The sequence below is a fragment of the Rattus rattus genome, chromosome 11, assembly GCF_011064425.1.
Source record: "Rattus rattus isolate New Zealand chromosome 11, Rrattus_CSIRO_v1, whole genome shotgun sequence".
NCBI lineage: Eukaryota > Metazoa > Chordata > Mammalia > Rodentia > Muridae > Rattus > Rattus rattus.
In genome coordinates, this window is record NC_046164.1 from 84,840,217 (window position 1) to 84,862,632 (window position 22,416).

The following is a 22,416-nucleotide window of genomic DNA, read 5'->3' on the forward strand; positions in this document are numbered from 1 at the left end:
CTGGTGCCAATTCTTCCCTAAGTGTGTGGCTTTATCTCTATGTCGCTTCTCCTGCTGCTTTCTGCCTCTTAATTCTTTATACAGTTTTTCATTATTAAACTATTTCTTACATCCCCCGTGGGCTAAAAAAGAAATTGCCAGATTAAATTGTACTATACCACTTTCACTACAATATTAGTCTCTGTGTATTGCACCCTCTGGCATTGGGAGTTTCAAGAACCTTTTAGTCTTGCATATTAATAGTTTTATTCTTGACTTCACAGAGACATGTCATGTCAGGTTTTTTTTTTTTTTTTTTTTTTTTTTTTTTTTCCCGGATCAGTTCTGTAGGCTAAAAGAATAAAGGGGAAGAAACAGAATGTGGCGATGTATCAGACGTTTCCACTCCACATTGCCAACCACTACACTTCTGAAGAAAACTTCACATGAAGAAAAACACACTTGATCAAATGAAAATTCAGAAAGTCAGGAAAAGCCAGAATGCGAAAGGAGATTTCATTTTAAGATGCTAAACCTGTCTTGCCAAGTTATGCACATTCAAATTATACACCTTCTGTTTAATTTTTCTCATAAAAGGAATTTATTTTCTCTCGTTTCAAATTTTCACTCTAGAAATAAAAAAGAAAAAAGTACTCTGTTGCAATTAGGTCCAAACAACCATTTTCTTATTTTTGGTAAATTCCTTCACATATTTTACACTGCTAGACCCTCCACTTAGTGATATAAAATGTGTAATTGGTTTATTATTTTCAGTTATAGTAAAGCGGAGCATTTCACGTTATTGTAAATTCTTTAGAAACACTTTACTTTGGGTTACTTATTTGGAATTTATTATGGAGATTGAAAAAACCAGATATCATTTCAAAGACCGCTTCATCTTAAGAAGAAATATGAAAACATATAACAACTTTCTTCTGCTTTCTTTTATCTGGGCTATTTCTTTTATGTTAGTGTTTAATTAGCATAAAATAATGAGTTTTGTTTGAAAATTTCATACACACTCTTTTTGTGTTGCTCCTCCTCCCTCAGTCCCGTCTCCCATCACCAGTCCCACTGCCTGGTCCTTACCCTCCTCTCCTCTCGGGTATCTCTAACCCCCTGCCATTAGAAAAATTTAAAATGTGATCATCTTATTGGCCTGAGTTTACTGAATTCCAAGTTGATGAGAACATGATGTTTATCTCACTGTAATATATGTCTCCTAGTCATACTAAAACGGACAATCTTTCCTTCTTTATTTCACATATTTCCTTAGAATAAATTCTAAGATATGAAAATATAAACTAGTTATTTTCATGAGATTTTTTTTTAACTTACTGTTCGACATGTACATGAATGTCCCTTTATAAAGGGACATTGATAGATCATTTTGCTTCTATCGTTTAAGGAAATAATGTTTTGTCTTACTTCCCTGGATGAAGACTAGGATGGTTGTCCTCATACGTTACAAGAAGGGCAAACGTTGCTGTAGAGTCGCTCATTAACTAGCTTTGCAAGAAGCAGTGGTGAAGGCATCAGCAGCTTATTTGGAAGATGCACCCTTAGGGCAGGTAAGGGGGAGTAACAGGAATGAGGTGGGCTGAGATGCAGCTGAGATACACTGCTGCCCTGATAGTCTTGTTGGAAGGAGTCACAGAGGAGCACAGCAGAGCACTAAGTGGACTTGTTTGCTGGAAACACAGCAGCCTCCGCTGCTAACAAGAAATGCACCTAGGAACAGTCCAGGGCAGCAAGAGAGGACAGAAGAAGGAACTGTTGCCTGGGAAACCTGTTCTCACACCCCAGGAGGCAGAGTTTTCCCCAACCTGGGCTTGAAGCAAGTGGACCTCCAAGAATCCTAGAAGGTATGTCTGTGTGTTCAAGGAACATAAAGTTGTAGCTCACAATTTACCATTGGAATCGAAGAAGTAAGGCAAACTAATGAAAAATGCATAAAAGCCAGGCTTGTATAGCAGGTCTCATTTGATGTATCAGACAAGACATATTATACAGAATTATAAGGGAAAATCCATAAACCTGAACTATTTTTGTCCCTCTGACAGTGCCTGCACCACCAGTGTGTGAATATCAGGCGTAGGTCTGCAGAAAAAAACATGTACACAGGTCACCCGTTTTCAGAGAGTGCCACCAAGGCTTTACTGAGATCTCCTTATATACCCGAGGCAAAAGCCTGTGGAAAAACAACAAGGCAGGTGAAAATCCCCAACCAGGAAAACAGGAAAAGTCTGTGTGGTGAAAAGTCCTGGGCCCAATCAGGGGCATAAACAACTTCTTAACAACAAGCTGGAAGGTTCGGTGGGGAGGAAGGGTGCCATGGAAAGTCCCAGCCCCAAATCAGGGGCTAAGAGCAGCTGCAAGGGTATAAACAACTTCTTGCTATAGCAAGCTAAAAGGCTCAGTGAGGAGGAAGGGGAACACCCAAGGTAGGGCCCAACATCCCTTGAGATGTTTTATAATATATCCAAAATACAGATACATGAATAGCAAAAAGTATAAAATGCTTAGATCTTTCCTGGAAAAGACAAGCAAACAAAGAGTTTAACCACGTAAAAATGATCAGTATAGAAAATAAAATTAAAAGAGACTCAAAAATGATCAGTATAGAAAATAAAATTAAAAGAGATTCTCGGCCATCTGCTGTTATTCTTTGTCTGTAGCTCCATGTAAGATTTTTCAATTTGTTGTCATTTTAATAACTTAGAGCAGATATCTAACTCTTCTAGAAATTAATCATGTTTTCTAACCATATGTTTGTTATTAAACAACCTCGATCAAGTTTCAGAATTTAATCTGGGATTGTACACACTATTTAAAAATTATATAAATACATCTCAAACAAAAATTTTAAACTAATCCTTCAGTTATGTACCTTAGCCGTGCCGTGTAGACTGCTAAACTGAATTTGGTGCTCCTGTTTTCTGATGAGAATGTACGTGTGTGTGTGTGTGTGTGTGTGTGTGTGTGTGTGTGTGTGTGTGTGTGTGTGTAGTATGCCTTCAGGATTAGGAAGCATCACTGTGTGTGTGTGTGTGTGTGTGTGTGTGTGTGTAGCCTTCAGGATTAAAAGCATCACTCTGTGTGTGTGTGTGTGTGTGTGTGTGTGTGTGTGAGAGAGAGAGAGTGTGTGTGTGTGTGTAATATGCCTGTATAACTTCAGGCTTAGAAAGCATCACTCTGTGTGTGTGTGTGTGTGTGTGTGTGTATGTGTGTGTATGCCTTCAGGATTAGAAAGCATCACTCTGTGTGTGCGCACACACACACACACAAATATTTATTGGCTATTATTTGAATAACATTTTCCGCCTACAGGTATGTGATTAGCCCTCCAATGCTACCTAAAATGATGTTTTTGAATGTAAAAAAGCAAATCTGGTTTCTGTTCTTTAATATATCGCCTTAGTTTTCCCTATTTCAAAAGAGTTAGTTTTTATGACTCGCTGTCTGTATGCAAGGAGGGCAGGTGAAATATGAGGCTGGAGCCTGTGATTGGGCAACGGAAAAAGAAGATGAAGAAGATGGGGCTGAAAGTTTCAGAGAAGGGGCAGAGAGAGATGGAGAGGAGAGGAGAGATGGAGAGATGGAGAGATGAGAGAGAGAGAGAGAGAGAGAGAGAGAGAGAGAGAGATGAACCTGATCCACGTGGTTTGAAAAAGTCACAAGTAGCTATGGATATCATAGAAGGACAGTAGAGTAATGTAGGGTACATTTGTCCCATCTAGGTGCAGCTTGTATCACAATCAATTGAGTTTTGCATTCTTTCTGTGGACATTTGGGGGGTTGAAGATTTACTGTTATAAATCCGACTGATAAATTACAAATCTCTGGAGTCTTCATTCAATGGGGCTAGGGGTTTAGAGCCAGTGGCTGCCAGTCTCATCAGGCTAGGCATTGAAAGACAATCAGCAGCAGGGAACCCCAGGAAATTGGACAGACTTCCACTTGGGGATAGTCTTGGGGACCAGGAGACTGAGTAGCCTGCACTAGCTTGGATTGTTATGCTAGGGCACAGAGGCAGGAGTGGATGGGTGGGGTGCTCACAGAGGCAGGGGGGAGGAATGGGTGGTTTGTAGAGGTGAAACTGGGACGGGGGATAGCATGTGAAGTGTAAATAAATAAAATAACAAATAAAAAATGAGAAACTAATTGCATACTACAAGTTTTATTTCAGCACACAGTATATTGTTCACAGGTTGTTGCCCTAGGAAATAGTGACTAAGAGCACGCAGCCAGTGAGGGGAGCAGACCCAGCATCCCAATGCCTATCTATACGCTCCAAAACCTGTCTTGTGATCACCTTACCCTGCAACTGGTTTGCTCCTGCGTGTAACTGCTCTTCTAAGCATGCTTAAGTCACATGTCTTCTGCTAGATCAAAGATGGTGATATTTAATTTTAGGTGTCAACTTAGCCAAGCCATGGGTCTCTAGATTGAATATTATTTCTAATTACATGGATGAAGCTGTGTCTGCATGACATTAATGCTCTTCCGAGTGTGGATGGGCTGTAACCCACTATTAAGAAATGATATTCAGAATGAAAATTTCCATCTCTACCTGTTTGTCTTTGGGTTGAGACCTTGGTTTTTTGGTTCAGACTCAAAATAAACTGTTGTCTCTCCTGAATCTCCAACTTGCCAACTAACGATACTTGTATTCTCTACCTCAACAGTCATAGTATATATATATATATATATATATATATATATATATATATATATATATATGTGTGTGTGTGTGTGTGTGTGTGTGTGTGTGTATGGTGTGTGTGTGTTCCTTACCCTTGAATATATTCGCAATCTTCTATCTGTAAATCTAGTTTAGGTATGGTTGTTATCATATAGAATTACAAATATTTAATTCATCTTAATAGTTCTATTTCTCTGATAAACCCAAACAAATACAGAGACAGCATGAAATCAGTAAGTCTTAGGGGTGTTACAAGGCCCCTAACAGGTTATGCAAATATCTTCTCATATGCATGCTGGCATATCTGTTCTTTTGGGTGAGCACCCATAATTTTCATTAGATTCTTAGAGTTCTTGCATTGAATAAATGTTAAGAGATAATTCAATGAAGCCTAATGCCTTGTACATAGAATATACAAGAGCCTTGATTTTTTCAATGGTGGTCCACTTTTCCTCTAGAAACTGCAAGCCTTGAGCGCTGTGACTTTTCAGAGACAGCTATGCAGCATTAGACTCAGCATGTGTCACTGTCACTTCACTTTTGCCTGTTTTCCAAACTATAGCTGTACATGTCTGCAGTTTTCACTTGTGTGTCATACTTACTTTAAAGGGTTGTGAGAAGGCCCCACTGATAGCCATAGACTGATACCAGGATCTCACTTGATCATAATGTCTGAAGATTCAATGAGGCATGTCTAGGAACGCTTTTTCACAGGCCCTGTGGGATAGGCACAGATAAAGCTATCCGCCCTGTGCGATATGTGTGCCATGTGAATCAGAGCTCTGTCCTCTTCCCTGGCACGTGACAAGGACCAGGAGATGCTGCCCTGGGGCTCCCAGAGGTGTGTCTGCAGATTTTTCCCAGGAGTCCTCCTGGGACTCATTACTCTGCTTGGGGAAGCTGGCTTGTCACTTCTCTAGACTTTCATTTATGTCCATTGACAAAAGTGGAACAAATTATTTCACTTTCTTAAAAGTAAGTATCTTTTTCCAACTTCCAAAGCAATGAAAGACTTCATATCTACAAGTCTCAGCTATCTGGAAGAGGAGACAGAATGCCCAGAACCTACTCACGCATTATATTCTCAAACTGGTCTCCCTGCTACTGTTATCAAACTGTGAAGCCTTATAATTCAATGTCATCCACTGAGCAGGGCTCCCCTTACATAAAAGTACGCATTTTCCTGTTGCTGTGAAAGACTACTAGACAGCTCCTTTTAATTTTATATTTCTTTCTTAGAACTTGACCTGGAGGCAAGAAGACTCATAAAGCGAGTTTTCCTCACCTTTGCTCAAAAGCAGCAGTAGTCTGAGTTAGGATTTGTTCTGGTAATGGAATCCTGACTGTCTTTTACATTATCTGTGGCACACAGGCTGAAGGATTTATCTTTATCAGTGTCATGATTCGAACAACAAAATAGTTCTGGCTAACATATAGTGACAGGTAAATCATTTAAAAACAATTGCACAAAAAGTTCTTTTCAGTTGTGATTATCGTTCTTAATAGTATTTGATAAACCTGTCCATCCTAATGATTCATGAAATCACTCTCTAATAGTATATGAAGTATGTACTGTCAAGGTTCTCAAATTTTATAGTTGTTATAAACCTGGAAAGGATGTTCTTTGCCTCTTCTCGCCTAGTGAGGAAATAACACTTCAAGTTTATTCTCTTAATAAAATAAATAAAAACAAAGAGCCTCATACAAGAACGACGGACTTTTTTTTTTTTTTTATTTTCACAGAAGAAACAGCCGTTCAATTCCTGTGGAATGTCACACAACTGAAAAGTTAAAGAGGATTGAGAAAAACAGAGAAAAGCAATTTCTTCATCTACACAATGTCTTTGCATGAATTGATGCAACATTATCATTACCTTATGCAAAGTGTAATCAAAGTGCATATTAGACCAACAGGTGCAGAAGAAACTCACGCATACCTACTATCCAAGACAATAGGCAAGTTAAAAAATGATAACCTGATCTTTGTTTCAGAAATGCCATCCCATCTTTAAATTGTAGATCACTGGATGAAGTGACCTTCCTTCTAAATTTCTTGTCTATCAATTTCTCTTCTCAATTCTGTAGGAATTAAGTACTGGTAAGATCGTCAGCCTGGTTGCATGGAAATTAAAGCAGAGCAGCATCGACGTGACGTGGGTAGACAATTGGGCCAGATTACGATGTATGAAGTAAGACATCTGAATTCTATCTCCATGCTGTGCAAAAATATGTATTTCCTGTACCTCTGCTGGGGAAAACAGACATGAATAATACTTAAGACAAAGAGATCAGTGTATTACTTGATATGACTAGCAGACTTGGCATTCTTGACTTCAAGAGGCACTGGAAGTGAGGTAATTATGAAGGAAGGACGGAGGGATGATGAGTAATATATAAAGGGAAGTGGGCAGAACGCGTTGTAGGAGTCGGAAGGTGGAGCCAAAGTGGTACCAGCCATAACTGAAGTTGGGCAGTAACTGCTGTGGTCACGCATGCATATTGTTACAGTAGAAGATTGAATCAAAGTCATGTCCTCTTACATACACGTGCACACACACACACACACACACACACACACACACACATACTCGCGCACACACACACACACACACACACACACACACATACTCCTAATAAGTAAATGTAACCTGCTTAGTCTATATAGTGCATGATTGTATAAAAAATATACTGTGAAACTAAAGATTTCCTGGACATAAGAGCGGGGAAGAATTGATGTAAAAATTCTTAATGACTATTGATAATAAAAATGTCATACAAATAAAATAATTGGGATACACAGAAGATGTAATACACTGGTAAGACCTGTGACTGGAAGAAAACGCCATGGGGCTTTGAGTCATGGTTCTTTCTGAATCATGAAATGTCTAATCCAAATGAAAAATTTAGAGTATGTGCTGACAACCAAAAAAGAAGAAATTGAGCTGTGAGAAATGAAAATCTCTTTGGGTCTTTCAAAATGAATATATAATTTTTAGTATCCTTTAAAAGTAATAAAATTATCCATTATAGATAATTTTAAGAAATGGAAAGAAACCATGCTTCCTGAGGTAAGCAGAAAGCCTGTTAACTCACTAGCTATCTAAGAGTAAGGCAGCAGTCCCAAATCCCAAACGAGATAACTCACCCAAGAACTGGTTCCTTGCCAAATAGAAAGAATTCTAGAAAATGTATAAAAGTAAAAATGAATTTTTAAACAATCCAGACATTTCATAACTGCGCATGTGATGTTAGCATTTTGTGTATCTGGATATTAGCAGCGAGGAGCAAAACAATAATCCCACGAAGCTGAAGCAATCACTTCATCACACAGTTATTATCCTTCGCTTTCATCTCTCTCAATAACATGTGAAACGTATTAATCAGCCTGCTCATGGGTTTCACAAAAAGGGCTTCATTATCTGCTCTATTAATAGATGCAAGGTTTTTTGAATCAGGAGTCGGTTGCTCAGAATGATTAATATTTAAATATGTTGATTTGTCTTGGGTGAACTAAGATCTGATAATAAAATGGGAATGGGTTATTGAAAATAACACAGAGATGACCAATTTTCCTCAATAGTGTTTTCTAAGTCCCACATGGTCTTCTGAAAGATGGGAAGTTCATTTCCCACGACAGCCATCTCTAGAGAACAAGGGTTCATAAGGTGTAATTGGGAGAAAATGGGCCCTGTTGGTCAAAGGCTGCACCCCACAAACACAGGATGAACAGATGGACGCAGCATAACTGGCCTTGATAGTACAGTGTTGTGCTCAAGCCCTTTGCAAAATGGGGACACTGTAATTACTCATTGCAGGGGGAAATGGGAAATTATGAGACCGTGGGAATGGTAATTTGTTTAGTAAACTACAGTAGCCATTTTACTACACACAGATTCTATAACTTCTTGGTTTTGTTTTAATGTACTTTAGTTTGGCTTTGGTAACTTGAGACAGGGCTGGTCTCTATCTCCTGCTTAAATCCCATGCCCACTTCTGATATTATATTTTATTCCTCAAATATATACAAGAAAATGTAGTTTATAAGGTCCCTCTTGAAGACAGGAAGAAAGAATGGACACACTTATAGTCACAGTTCAAGGAGGCTGGGAGACAGAAGGTTCATAGGATGGAGTCCCATCTCTGCTGCCTAGGAAGACCCTCTCTCAGAAACAGAAACAAAAGCAGTACTAGACGTAAAACCCACCACCAACAGAAATCTCCCTCTTTCCCTCATCCTATTACCCAGTCTCTTTAAATCATTAACTTATCCATGGCTTTAAGGATAAGATTTAGAATGTAAGGAATTATGTTCGTGCAGCAAAGAAAGCATGATAGGTTTTCTTCGAAGGTCTATGACCTTACCAGCCTTCCAGGGCCTTTATGCATATCTTGCTATGCTGGTAAATTGCTATGGTTCATATGTATTACAGCTAGCGAGGACTGTTTAACTGCTTCCTTCCCTTGGCAGCTTGCATAGAATTTTCTGGAGCCGTGGAAGCTAGAGCACATGAAAGAGGCTTTCAGGTCAGATCCAGCTTAGGTCATCTGAGACCTATATCCTAAGTGTGTTCGTCTTCGGCAATAGGAGCTCACTCTCAACTACTGAGAGGAAACCAAGGTCTATAGAAGTAATCTATGCTGTTTTGGGAATCACTCGGACTACCACCCATGACCAACCATTTGAAAGAAGTTATCTTGTGCCTCAGACTGGGGTGTCAATTAAAAACATATTTAAAAATTATGAACTTAATTTGTCTCAGACATCATTTAACTTTGCCATAAATACAACAAATTTTGCAATTTAATAAAGCTTATTTTGTCTTTTAAGGATGTGTGTGTGTGTGTGTGTATTCATTTGTGTTTATGTCTTTGTCTTTGTCTGTGTGATTAAATGATGTATGTGCATACAATGCCCATGGCAGCCAGAAGAGGCATCTAATCCCCTACAGGTATAGAGTTAAAGATGATTGTGTGCTGCTCCATATAAGTGTTGGAAACCAAACACCAGTCTTCCACAAGAGCTACAAACATTCTTAACTGCTAAACCATCTCTCTAGCTCCAAGTCTACTTTGTCTTAATTTCTGACTAGATCCATCTGCCTATGTATCACTGAACTGGTAATGTAGTGACCCCAAAATAGTCTGTGATCAGACAACCATTAAACCTCTTCACATGTTGAGAACCTGGGCTTTTTTTGATTAATAAAATTCTTTTTTGTTTGATGTTTTCAATTCGTTTGATAATTTCACACATGCATGTATATTGATGAAACTCTCCCTGACTCCTCCTTTACCCACTTTCCCCTCCCAACTTTGTGTGCTCTGCTTTTCAGCCCACTGGGTCCACTTAGTGCTGTCAGTTATGTGCGTGGTTGAATGGCCATCTGCTCTAGCATGGAGAGCTTATCAAGGGATGCATCTCTGAATAAAACATATTCTCCCCCTTATAGCAAACTTCAACTACCTCTGGCCCTTATAATCTTTCCACTCCCTCATCTCTGATGATCACTGAATGTTAGATGGAGTTTTGGGTAGAAAGGGCATGTGCGGTGGATATCCCTTTTATGAATATAAAGTCTCTTTTTGCTGCATTTTGACAAGTGGTAAGATTCTCTATTAATCAGCATCTGATGAACGGGAAAGCTTCTTAGAAGAGGGGTGAGAACTGATCTAATCTATTGGTATAAAGATATGTATTCATGTTTAGCAGAATGATAGTAGGATGATCTTTCCTGGGCCTCATGATCTACCTAGCCGTGGGTTCTTGGCTAAATCAGTAGTAAATTGTTGAAATTTGCCAGTAAATGGATGGAGCTTGAACTAACCATTCTGAGTGAGGCAACTCAAGTCTAGAAAAACCCTAGTTTTAGATGTTTATATATGTATGTGTTTAAACTGCAACATCTGTAACATCCAGGATGCTAAAGAAAGGTCGTGGTTGTTGGGGTATCAACAGGGGGTAGAACATAGGTGGTATGAAAGGTGAAGGAATAGAGGAAAAGAAGGGGTAAGGATAGGGAATGTGAAAGTGTACAGAGAGTAAGAGGGAGAGTAACTAACTCTAAAGGTCTTTGTAAAAACTATATAGGAATACACTATTTCAGAAACTCCCATATATATATATATACACATATATGTATATATATATATATATATTTACATGCATACATAAAACGTTTAAATTGCATTATATCACATAGGAGGGACGTAACACCTCTCCCAGATACCAAAGACTAATAAACAAAAGCCCAGTTCCAGGTATGAGCCAACACCTTCAAATTATTGATCAGTAGAGTACTATATATGCCCAAATTAAGACAGCCTATATTTGTTGTTACCCTACAGAACTCAAGAGCAATATCCTATAGCTGAAGATTCTACCAATGGAGTTATAAGGCATACAGAACTGAATTTGATACTGACCAGGAATTTCATTCCTACTGCCTTGTTTTTTTAGTTACCAGAAAATGTTCTGCAGAATGCTGGAGGAGAAAAGTCATCAGTAATCTTACCTAGTCATGAACCTTCCAAGCTACAATAACAACCGGCCTGACAAGGCATACCTACTGTGCAATAGTGGCACGAATATTATGGCAGAAACCAACTTCTTTATGACCAAATGTAAACCCTCCTTCACAAGTCTGAGAATCTGTTTATATTGACAATTACATCTATCCAGTTTCCTCCCACCCTACCTCCCTTCTAAGAATTAAAATTCCGTCAGACAAGAAATGAGCAAATGAGATGTTCACCATTCTTTCTGTGGCACAATCTTATTAATTAATGGATAAAAATAAATTAACATTTTAATGAGGATTATTATAGTGTTTTTAAAAACCACTGTATAAAAATCCTTTAATTGCTTTCAGCAATTATGTGGTTGAAGTGTTACAGAATTGTAGAAACACAGAGGGTCTCCCTTTGTTTGCTTTATTTGTGCATAACTAGTTTTTATCTGTGAACACATAAAGATAAATAGTAAATAATGCAAATTACCAAGGAGCCAGAGTTTGTGGGAAATTTCCCGACTCCTTTTGAGTCTCCTGTGGTTCTCACTATTTCAATAGCACCTGAAGCAGGTGGAGGAAATCTATGGAATCCTCCTTAATCTTCAGATTTAAAGCCATTGGCGTCTTTGAGTTTTTTTATTATGAAGCAATGTGAACATCAGGAAATTAAAAGTATTCAAGCAATTTCACAAACTTGGAGAACTTTCACAAAAAAAAAGGCTTAGTAAGTAGATTTCGTTGTCTCTAATATTCCTGCAGCTTAACTGGGATACCCTACGATAATCCCATACAGGATTAGTCCCTAGCCAATGCTCTGTAAGATAATGGAGACGTTTAGATGCAGGGCCAGTCGGGAGGAAGCTGTCATTAGAGCTATGTCCTGAAGGGCCAGATAAGGTCCACAGCCTTTTTCTTTAGTTACTTAGTCACCATGAAGGGAGTACTTGGAATCACAGTGTACATCCCTCCACAGGCCCAAAAACAACTAGGCCAAGGGACTGGGGAGCTCCATTCTGAGACAGAACAGCCTTTCTCTCTTCTTTACCTAAATACCTTTGGGATTCTTTCAAGTCTCAAAGTGCTGACCAATACAGATGTATCATGCCTGAATCTAGCCTTCCCTCAGGTGCTTTGACAGCCTGCACTAGTGTGAGATGAAAACTAAGAATGAGAAATCTGGATTGGTCTCTTGAAGGGTCATTGTTTATTCCCCTCTTTTTGTTCTGTGTGTCCCTGGAGACATAACACTGTGTACCAAGAAACCATTTTGCTTGCCCCCTTCCCTCCTTTTATTCCCTTTATTCCACCAACATAATTGGGGTTTTCTCTTTTTCTGTTGCAAAATCTCTCAGTACCTGATCTGTGAGATTTGAGATCTCATGTTCTTTCATGGGAGCCACACTCCACTTTGTAACACATTGACCAGGAACCCAGGCCTCTACCCATCCCTTGCCAGTAGCACCCTTTCCCAACAATACCAAACAAACATGTCTCCAGACACTGTCACTGGGAGCAAAGTGATCCAGCCTGCTGCTCTATCCATCCCCTTTGTCACAGCATGAATCTTCTCAGGTCTCTCATTTTGCTGTCTCTAGGATATGTGTAAGCATTTGTGATGACACCCCCAAGTCTAATGAAGACTAGAGAAAATCAAATAGATACTCTCTGAATGTATAAAATAAAGAGCAATAGGACTTTGGTATGATTATTCTGAATGTTAATTTAATTAAAACAAAAGAGAATATTAATAAAAGTCTTAATTATTAAAAAGGGAGAAATAAGACTTTGGTCAACAATATAAAAATATTTTTGAATATCTAACATAATGCAATTCAGTCATGAAAAAAAGAAAAAGAAACTCATTCCAACACTTTTTATTTTTCCCCTTATGAGAGAGAGTTTTCTGAGGATGATTAAATAAGATATGAGACTCATTTTGAAGCCGATTAAAGTTCTAAAAATATAAACCAAGAAGTCAGAGAGAAATAATATGACTACACAATTACCATTTATTTCAATTTTATCATTTGTGTCTCATCATTTTATTAAAAAGTAATTATTTTTTACATTTTTATGCATATTTCAGATTAACTCTTTACTAATTTAATAAACTCTAATACAAGCATCCTCAATCTTCACAATCCAGAGCTTACAACGTAAGTCATGGGACAGGATATGGTTATGTAGTAACCATGTAGAAACACCACACCGTGCCTGCTCTCAGTCATGGGCATCCTCTGCTAGTCTCACTGACAGGTCTGATTCTGGGGTTCTGAGAAATAGCTTGATGTTCTGTCTATGTTCCCAAGCACTTCAGTAGTGCTTCTCCAGAGGTAATTCTATGAGCAAGGCCCTCAACTCTTTCTCCTAAGCATGAGTGCCATGATACTGACCTAGAATGGAGGAAGTGAACATTGATATATATCCAGGTTCTTAACACTCTTTCTACACACACACACACACACACACACACACACACACACACACACATGTATGTATGTATGTATGTATATATGTATGTATGTATGTATATAATTCTTTCCCCAGTAAAAGAAATGTCCTGAAAATGGCGACAAAGACAAATCCTGAGGAAGGGAGCTCCCTGTTCCCCAGATTCCAGATTAAGAAGCACAGAGAAAAGGCCACCATTTAGCTCAAGACACAGTATAAAATGTGTAAATGACTTAAAAAAAAAAAACACTAAAAGAGCCAACAAGATGACGCAGTTGGTAAAGACACCTGTCACCAAACCTGATGATGGGGTTGGGGGATTTAGCTCAGTGGTAGAGCGCTTGCCTAGCAAGCGCAAGGCCCTGGGTTCGGTCCCCAGCTCCGAAAAAAAAAAAGAAAAAAACAACAACAACAAAAAAAAAACAAACAAACAAACAAAAAAAAAAAAACAAACCTGATGACCTGAGTTCAATGCCCAGAACCCATGTAGTAGAAGGAATGAGCTGACACAGCATGTGTGCATCCCAACACTGATACCCAGCAACATATATAAAATTATAAAATACTTTTAAAAGGCACCCTGGGCACTAAACCAAAAGAAAATATTAAGAACTACTTTCTACCATTATTCAGACATTATTACATACAACAGAATTTACTAAGTTGTGTGTCCATGAATGATGTGGACACAGATGTCCCCACAAACTTTGACCATATTCAAGATAAGTAGCTACAAAATTACATAAAGTGGGGCTAGAGAGGCTAAGAGCACTGGGTGCTCCTCCAGAGGCCCAGTGTGCGGTCCCCAGTACCCATGTTAAAGCTCCTGAACCTCCAGTCCAGATGAACGAATGCCTTCTTCTGACCTCTGTGGACACCAGGAGCACCAGTTCTCCATCGATACACATGCCAGCAAAAGACCCAAGAACATAAGATAAAGTCAAGATTAAATACTTAAAAATAGCAGTTTCCAAAACTGCGTGGATTTCATAATATTTGCACTCAAGATATGTGCAGATATATGTGGCAAGATCCGAAACACGAGTTCTCGTGTGTAGTCATGAAACCCCTACTCCACCCTCATGAAGTTCTGGCTTAATGTGGCTTACATTTTACTAAAAATCTCAGTGATTCCTGTAATGTATTGTAAAACTACAAAAGAAGAACATTTCTAGATGCCCACATCCCACTTCCCATTACATTAATATTTGTCAGTAACATGGGTAAAATATGCATTATGATAAGCATGTGTCAGATTGCTGTCTGGTTATTATCAGAACCTGGAGACAGGTCTTTTCTAAGTGTGCTTGCCTGTATTTCTTTCGCTGCTTTCTGGGCACCTTAAGGTATGTAGACAACAAATACCAGGAAGTATAGATTAAGCTAAACCGAGTCAGACATTCGAGGACATACCCAGACCTGCAAGTGAATTCTGTCCTTCAATGTGTGTCATTGTTTCTTCTTACCCGGGTGTGATAGGCATCCACTGTTTTTAATGGAAGGGTGACAAAAATAAGATAATCCAGAGTTGTCCTGAATGCTCACCCAGGGTCCCTGTGGTGACACAGCTCCAGGCCTGTAAATGTGGTTCTAGAAGAGAAGGACATTTGACAAGACAATTCCTAAAGCATCTCTCGATTCCATGATTCTATGACTTTAATGCATTTCATATTGAGGAAAATGTTCATGATAATGTGTCCTCTTAGCACATCATCTAAAATAGGACATGATTAAATAATACAATGTCAGTTTTCAATTGCATGCTGTAACTTTCTTTTAAAATGCATCTTAAGACAAGAAGATTGTTCCAGGCTTTTATAGACATTAATGCTTTTTAGAAATTATTCTTTTCTTAGGTGGTGCCAGCAGGAATCATTTACTCCTGTGGCTTCTCTGTCAGCATCTACCTTTAACCTTGTTCCAAACTATCTCAGGGCAAACAGCACAGAGATACCAGGATCATTAACATGAAAATATGAAAATTAATCTGAAATTCATACTGAAAGAAAAGACAACGTAATTAAATTCAAGTTTCTCTTACCTCATTTTTGACATTCTTAAATATACGAATGCATATATTAACTTTTTGGAAACAAACTGTTCTCCGGCTTATTTTTATTCCTATGTCATGTTACAGAAGATGCTGATTAAAATGCATTAAGTTGGAGTGTAGGGCACAGGGGGAGTCTTAGCTAGTCTCAGCCTTTCTTTTATGTAGCTGGCCCTGGCAGTCGGCCGGAGAGTGAGTTGTGCCCCTGCGTAGGAGATGTCCAAGGGACCCAACAGGGACAGACTTGTCCCAAGCCCCACAGGTTGGACATTACAGCCTAATGTACAAGATCCAAGATAAACTTTTCACCTGAAACATTTTTGAAAGCCATTGTTTAAGGCCATAGACTATAGATCATCATTAAACTGAATCCACATAATTACTAATTTCCCAGAAGATGGGGAAGTAGGATATGATCCTGCTCCTTACCACATACATGTAATGTTGAGGCTTTAATGATGCTTCTTCAGTACTGTGTGGACCTGTAACATTGGTATGTATCAGCTACCAGAATAGCAACTTCAAAATCCTCCGATTAATATTTTGTACAAGTACACTAAAGAAACTTGGTGTCCATATTATATAAGACTTTAAGAGGACTGGAGCAATAGCTTGGTGGTTAAGAGCACTGGCTGCTTTTCCAGAGGATGCGGGCTCCATTCCAAAAACCCACATGGCAGCTAACCTCTGTTTGTAACTCTAGCTCTACGAGTTCTGCCACCTTCACACAGATATACATGCAAGCAAAACACATAAAATAAAAATATATATGTACAATTTATTGAAAAGCCTGTCTCTAAAAAAAACTTTAAATTTGTGGAAATACAAATAAAACAAAACAAAACAACAATGACAACAATAAAAAACAAAACAAACAAAAAAAAATTACAACAAAGAGAAATGTCCAACTGGACCTGCTGGGCCAGTCACACCCTAAAGGATCTAAGGTTGCATTTTTCCTTGTATAAATTTCCATGCTAACAAGGCTGTATGAGTCAGCATTCAGCTCTCTGACATTTCAGCTTGTATGTATGGCTTGAAATCGTTCACTGTATTATCCGCTACCACTAAAGCACTATGCAACTCTAAGAACACACTGCCCTCTTACTTTCCCTCCATGCCCTTCATAGGACTTTCTCATCCCCCGAAGATGTAAATTACTCAGGCGTGTGAGCAGAAATGCTCAGGCCTCACCTGCAGCTAACCTGTAGGTCAGTGGTTTCCAACCTGTGGGTCACAACCCCACTGAAAAAAACTTCTATCTCTAAAAATATTTATATTTAGATTCATAACCATATCACCATTACAGTTATAAAGTAAGAACAAAAATAATTTTATGCATAGGACTCCACAACGTGAGGAGCTGTATTAAAGGGTCACAGCATCAGGGAGGTTGAGAAGCACTGTTCTAAGCCGTATGTACCCACAAGCTCCACTCTCCTGTACTCTTTTCCTTTTGAATCATACTTTAATTAATTTATAAAACAATAAGCTACTGTATGGCCTTTTTAAAATTATTTTTAAATTATTTATTTATTTGGGGGATTATAATGTAATGATTATCGCATCATTTCCTCCCCTCTTGGCTTCCCTCTCTTGAAACCCTTCCAGAAGTCCCTCGCTGCTCTCCTCCAAGTCCATGGCCTCTTTTTTCATTAATTGTTATTAGATACATATTTGTATTCATATATGCACACGTATTCCTGATTATATACATATAACCCGTTCAGCTCATAAGGTCACTTGTGTGCATGTGTTTTCAGAAGTGACCAGTCAGTATTGAAAACTGATTGGTGTGCTTTTCCCTAGGGAAGATTAATTCTCCTTTCCTCAAGCCAGCATTCCTTAGCAGCCTGTAGTTCTTTATGCATGGCTGAGATATCCTGAGCTTTCCCCCTTCCATGTTAGCATGTTTACTAATGTCCTTCTTATTCAGATCATGCTTAGGCAGACATATTAGTGAGACTTCACAGGTTTAGCTCCTCGCTTTCTCAGAATATTGGAAATAGTTCTACCTGAAGACCCAGCTATAACATTCCTGGGCATATACCCAAAAGATATGCCACCATACCACAAGGACACATGCTCCACTATGTTCATAGCAACTTATTCAGAATAGCCAGACACTGGAAACAGCCCGGATGTCCTTCAACCAAAGAATGGATACAGAAAATGTGGTTCATTCACACAGTAGAATGCCATTCCACTTTTAAATTTCATACAAATAGAACAAGAAAATTTCATCCTGAGTGAAGTGAGGTAACCCAAACCCAACAGGACATGATGCATGCTATGTACTCACTGATAAGTGAACATGAGCCATAAAGTACAGGATACTCAGGATATACCCCACGGACCCCAAAAAAAGGGAAGGCCCAAGCGAGGATACTTCAACCCCACTTAGAAGGGGCAATAAAATAGTCATAGGAGACAGAGAGAGGGAGGGATTGGGGTGAGAGAGGGTATTGGGGGAAGGGAATTGGGGGCCAGGAGCAGATGCGGGTAGAGACAAGAGAGCCAGCCAGAGGACCAGGAAAATGAATGAAATCCTGCAGCTGCCAGCAAGTGGACAGGAATCTCTAGGAAGTTCCAGAGACCTGTGATAGGGGAGGCTCCCAGATGTCAATGTGGGGGAACTTAGGTGAAATGCAGAACAGTGAGGATATGAAACCTGAAGAGGTCACCTCCTGTCCAGGCAGCACTCCCAGTGGAGGGATAAGGACTCTCCCCAGCAGACCCACAAAGCTTTCAATACAAAATTTGTCCCATTTAAAAGAAATGCAGAGACAAGGATGAAGCAAAGAGTAAAGGAATGGTGGACCAATAACCAGCCCAGCTTGAAAACCATCCCATGGGCAAACGCCAATCGCTGACACTGTGAATGATATTCTGTTATGCTTGCAGACAGTAGCCTAGCATAGCTGTCCTCTGAGAGGCTCTACCCAGCAGCTGACTCAGACAGATGCTGACATCTGTAGCAGAAAATTGGATGGAGGTAGTAGACTCTTAAGGAATAATTGGGCAGGGGGTTGTGTTAGGGAGAGGGCAATTGAAGACCTTGAAGATGATAGGAACTCCACAAGAAGACCAACAGAGTCAACTAACCTGGACTCCTGGGAGCTCCCGGAAAATGATCTACCAACCAAAGAGCATACATGGGCTGCACTGAGGCACATATGTAGCAGACATGTAGCTAGATCTCCATGTGGGTTCCCAAGACCTGAATCACAAGCTAGCCCTAAGGCTGTTGCCCATCTATGAAATGTGTCCCCCAAGAGGGCTGCCTTGTCTGGCCTCAGTGTGAGAGGATGTGCCTAATCCTGCAAATACTTGATGCTCCAAGGTGGAGGTATACCCAGGGGGGCTCTACCGTCTCAGAGGAGAAGGGGGGAGGGGCATCTGTGAATCTGTGATAAGGAAACCAGGAAGGGACAGCTTTGGGAATGTAAGTAGATGATAGATAGATAGATAGATAGATAGATAGATAGATAGATAGATAGGATGGATAGACAGACAGGATGGATAGATAGATGGATAGATGGATGGATAGATGGATGGATAGATAGATGGATAGATGGATGGATGGATGGATAGATAGATAGATGGATAGATAGATGGATAGATGGATGGATAGATAGGATAGAGATAGAGGATAGATGGATGGATGGATGGATAGATGGATAGATGGAGATGGATAGATAGATGGATAGATGATAGATAGATAGATGGATAGATAGATGTAGATAGATGGATAGATAGATGGATGGATGGATGGATAGATAGAGTATAGCTCCTCATATTCTTAAGGAACATAATCTCTCTCTCTCTCTCTCTCTCTCTCTCTCTCACACACACACACACACACACACACACACACACACACGCCCCAAAACCTCCCCACATGTCTGATTTCTTACGATATTACAGTCCTCTTTTGAGTTGTTAGCCAGGGTTTATCCCCATTGATCTTGCCTTTTATGGACTCTAAGAAATGGGAAGTAAATCTCTATTGCGGAAGAAACCTTTCACTTCACGTGCTGGGTTCAGATGCCTTGAGCTGGAACTGACCTGAAAGTCACCTCCCTGAGTGCTACTAACTTCCATGGACCAGAATGTGTAATGCAAGCTTACAAAGGACAGAAGCAGCTAACGGTCCTGCCAATCTAAGATGCCTGTCAACCATAACAATGGCACCGTAGCCTAGAACTGCAGTAGTTGCACGTGTACTCTGGTGGTAGGTAGGCAACAGATCTCTAATAAGTCTTAAGACCTATTCAGTAAGAGGAGAACCATGCCTAGTATTGGAAGTGAAGCCAACTACCCAGGGCTAGTCAAGTCATGGGTGTGGAAAAAGAACCTATAAACCTCCACTTTACAGAACCACCATTATAATTACCCTTTAAATTTGTCCTATACCCACAGATTCCAAAAATCAGTGTAGCCCTTATCCTCCATCAAAGAAATTTCTCTGTGCAATAGTCAGAGACCACTACAGAAAACCACAACCAACCAAAATGCAGTTATGGAATCCAGTCTCAAGAGATTCACCTAAAACACAACTCATCCGTGCTACATCCAACCTGCCCTGCAGAAAAGCTAGCAACGCTTCTAAAACGAGCCAGTTCTGAGGAGACCCGTTTACAATCACAGTCAATGATATCTTTCCACTGAAAGAATGTGCTATTAGAAAACTTGAATCCCACCTTACCTTTTTCTGCATCTTATTTAGCCCACAAGGTTTTCATGAATCCCTTAAATCATACACGTGCCTGAGCTGATTTTTAATCTAGCTAGAAGACATTTCAACACTTAGGAGCAGTATACAATGGTGCTTAAGAAATAGAAGGCAATTATGTGGCCTTCTATGCTCACACAAATTTTATAAGAAATAGTTGGCTTCACTGAGTATTCCTTCCATCTTCATAAACTCTATTTCCACTTCAGCTATAGAATTACCTCAGCCTTGAGAATAACTAAAAACCCAAGACTGCTAAGCGTTGGGTTTAAATCATCATTTGTCTGTCTAAACCATGATGAATGCAGTGATTAGAAATGGTGCTGTTGGTTATTATTACCAATGTAAATATGCTAATGAAGTCACGTAGACAAATATGGTATGAAGCTGTGTGTTACGAGTAGTTAGGACAAAGTTCTGAGTGGAAAATTCCAAAAGGTGTTGGAAGTAAAAGCTACATATTAGTATGTCTATCCATTTTAACAATAATAGTTCATCAAAATCTTGATTTTGAAAAACAATTAAACTTGTATGACAATAGAAGATACATCTCGTCATTCAACACAGTTTTGAGAACTTACAGTGCACAAGCAGCAATGAATAGAAGATACAACTCAAAAAACCACTTACCTTCTGTGCGGGGAAAGAGATAAATAAGGTAATACAGAGCTATACGATGTACCAGCTTTGGCAGTAGAATCTGGGGACAGGGAAGCTGCATCAGAGAAAGTCTTACAACTTGTCTTCATTTCTATGCCCTCTTGCTCTTCAGGACTAAATCTGACCACAGGGGGCTATCTTCGTCAGTATCCTCTGTTTGACCCCCATTCCATGAAGACATTGGAAATTTATCTTGAGCAACCTTCTCTGTGCACGTGTATTCACTCCGGGCTCGTTCAGTGCCATTACTCTTCGCCAATGACTCTTAACATACCACACAGCTCTGGAAACTTCCTTATTGTCACGGTCTGAGTCTCCAACTGCCTCCTTGACAGATGCACAGGAATCTGATGTGTACTTTAATAACTCACCAAAACAAAGCTGCTCTTGTCTACCGCTCTCTCCGTGACATCATCTCACTAGCTCTTCTCAGGTGCTCCAAGAAGAGACTGAGGAGAAATATTTGTGTTTCTCTTATTTAAATTACCACGTACATTTGGTCTCTCCATGCTGTCTCCCCTGCTTTGAGAGTGCACCCAATGACTTAACCTTAAATCACCTGAACAGTGAGTATTATATGAATCCAGAATCATCTTTTCAGAGATGAACTTCTTGTTATTTCTTTCCTGGTTCCTACTTTTCAGTGACTTACTTTTACGCACAAAATAGAAGCCAAATAGAGCCCCGCTGCCAGTTCCTTTTAGCACTGGGCTATACATCATTCCTGGCCTCAGGCTGTAGCCACTAAGGAGTTCATCAGCCTTATTCTTCTTCAGAGTACTTGTTCTAGCTGTTTCCACAACCTGAACTTTCCCAACTTTTCTCATTCTTGACATCTGCTTCTTTTATTCAGGTACACTTGCCTGTGACCTTCTGAGGTGCTCCTGCCCAAATAATACCCCGGATGCTTTGTAATGTCTTGGCTGATATTTTGTAGGATTTGTGGATTTGTGGTCTTCTCTATAGCCCTTTTTTCCCATGCTGTTTCAGCTAGAATGAAGGAAATAGCAAACAGGAGGCTGGGGAAATAGCTCAGGTAGCAACAGGTTTGCCACATTAGCATTAGAACTCAAATTCAGCCCCCAGTACTTAAGGAAAAAAAAAGTTTGCCTGTAGTTCAAGCACTGGGAAATGGAAACAAGAGCTTCCCTGGGGCTTGCTGGCTGGCAGGCTACCCATCAGCAAGTTCCAGGTTCAGTGAGAGCCACTTTCCATCAAAAATAGATGAAGAGAGATTGAGGAGCATGATCCATGTGAACCTCTGCACATACATGTGCATGTGCACGTATATATAAGAGAGAGAGAGAGAGAGAGAGAGAGAGAGAGA

At 39.6% G+C, this 22,416-nt stretch overlaps 1 pseudogene; it reads right to left on the reverse strand.

Moving 5' to 3' along the window:
• Window positions 1-21,916, reverse strand: part of LOC116912045 — a 43,985-nt pseudogene extending 22,069 nt beyond the window's left edge.
• Window positions 21,917-22,416: the final 500 nt, after the last annotated feature.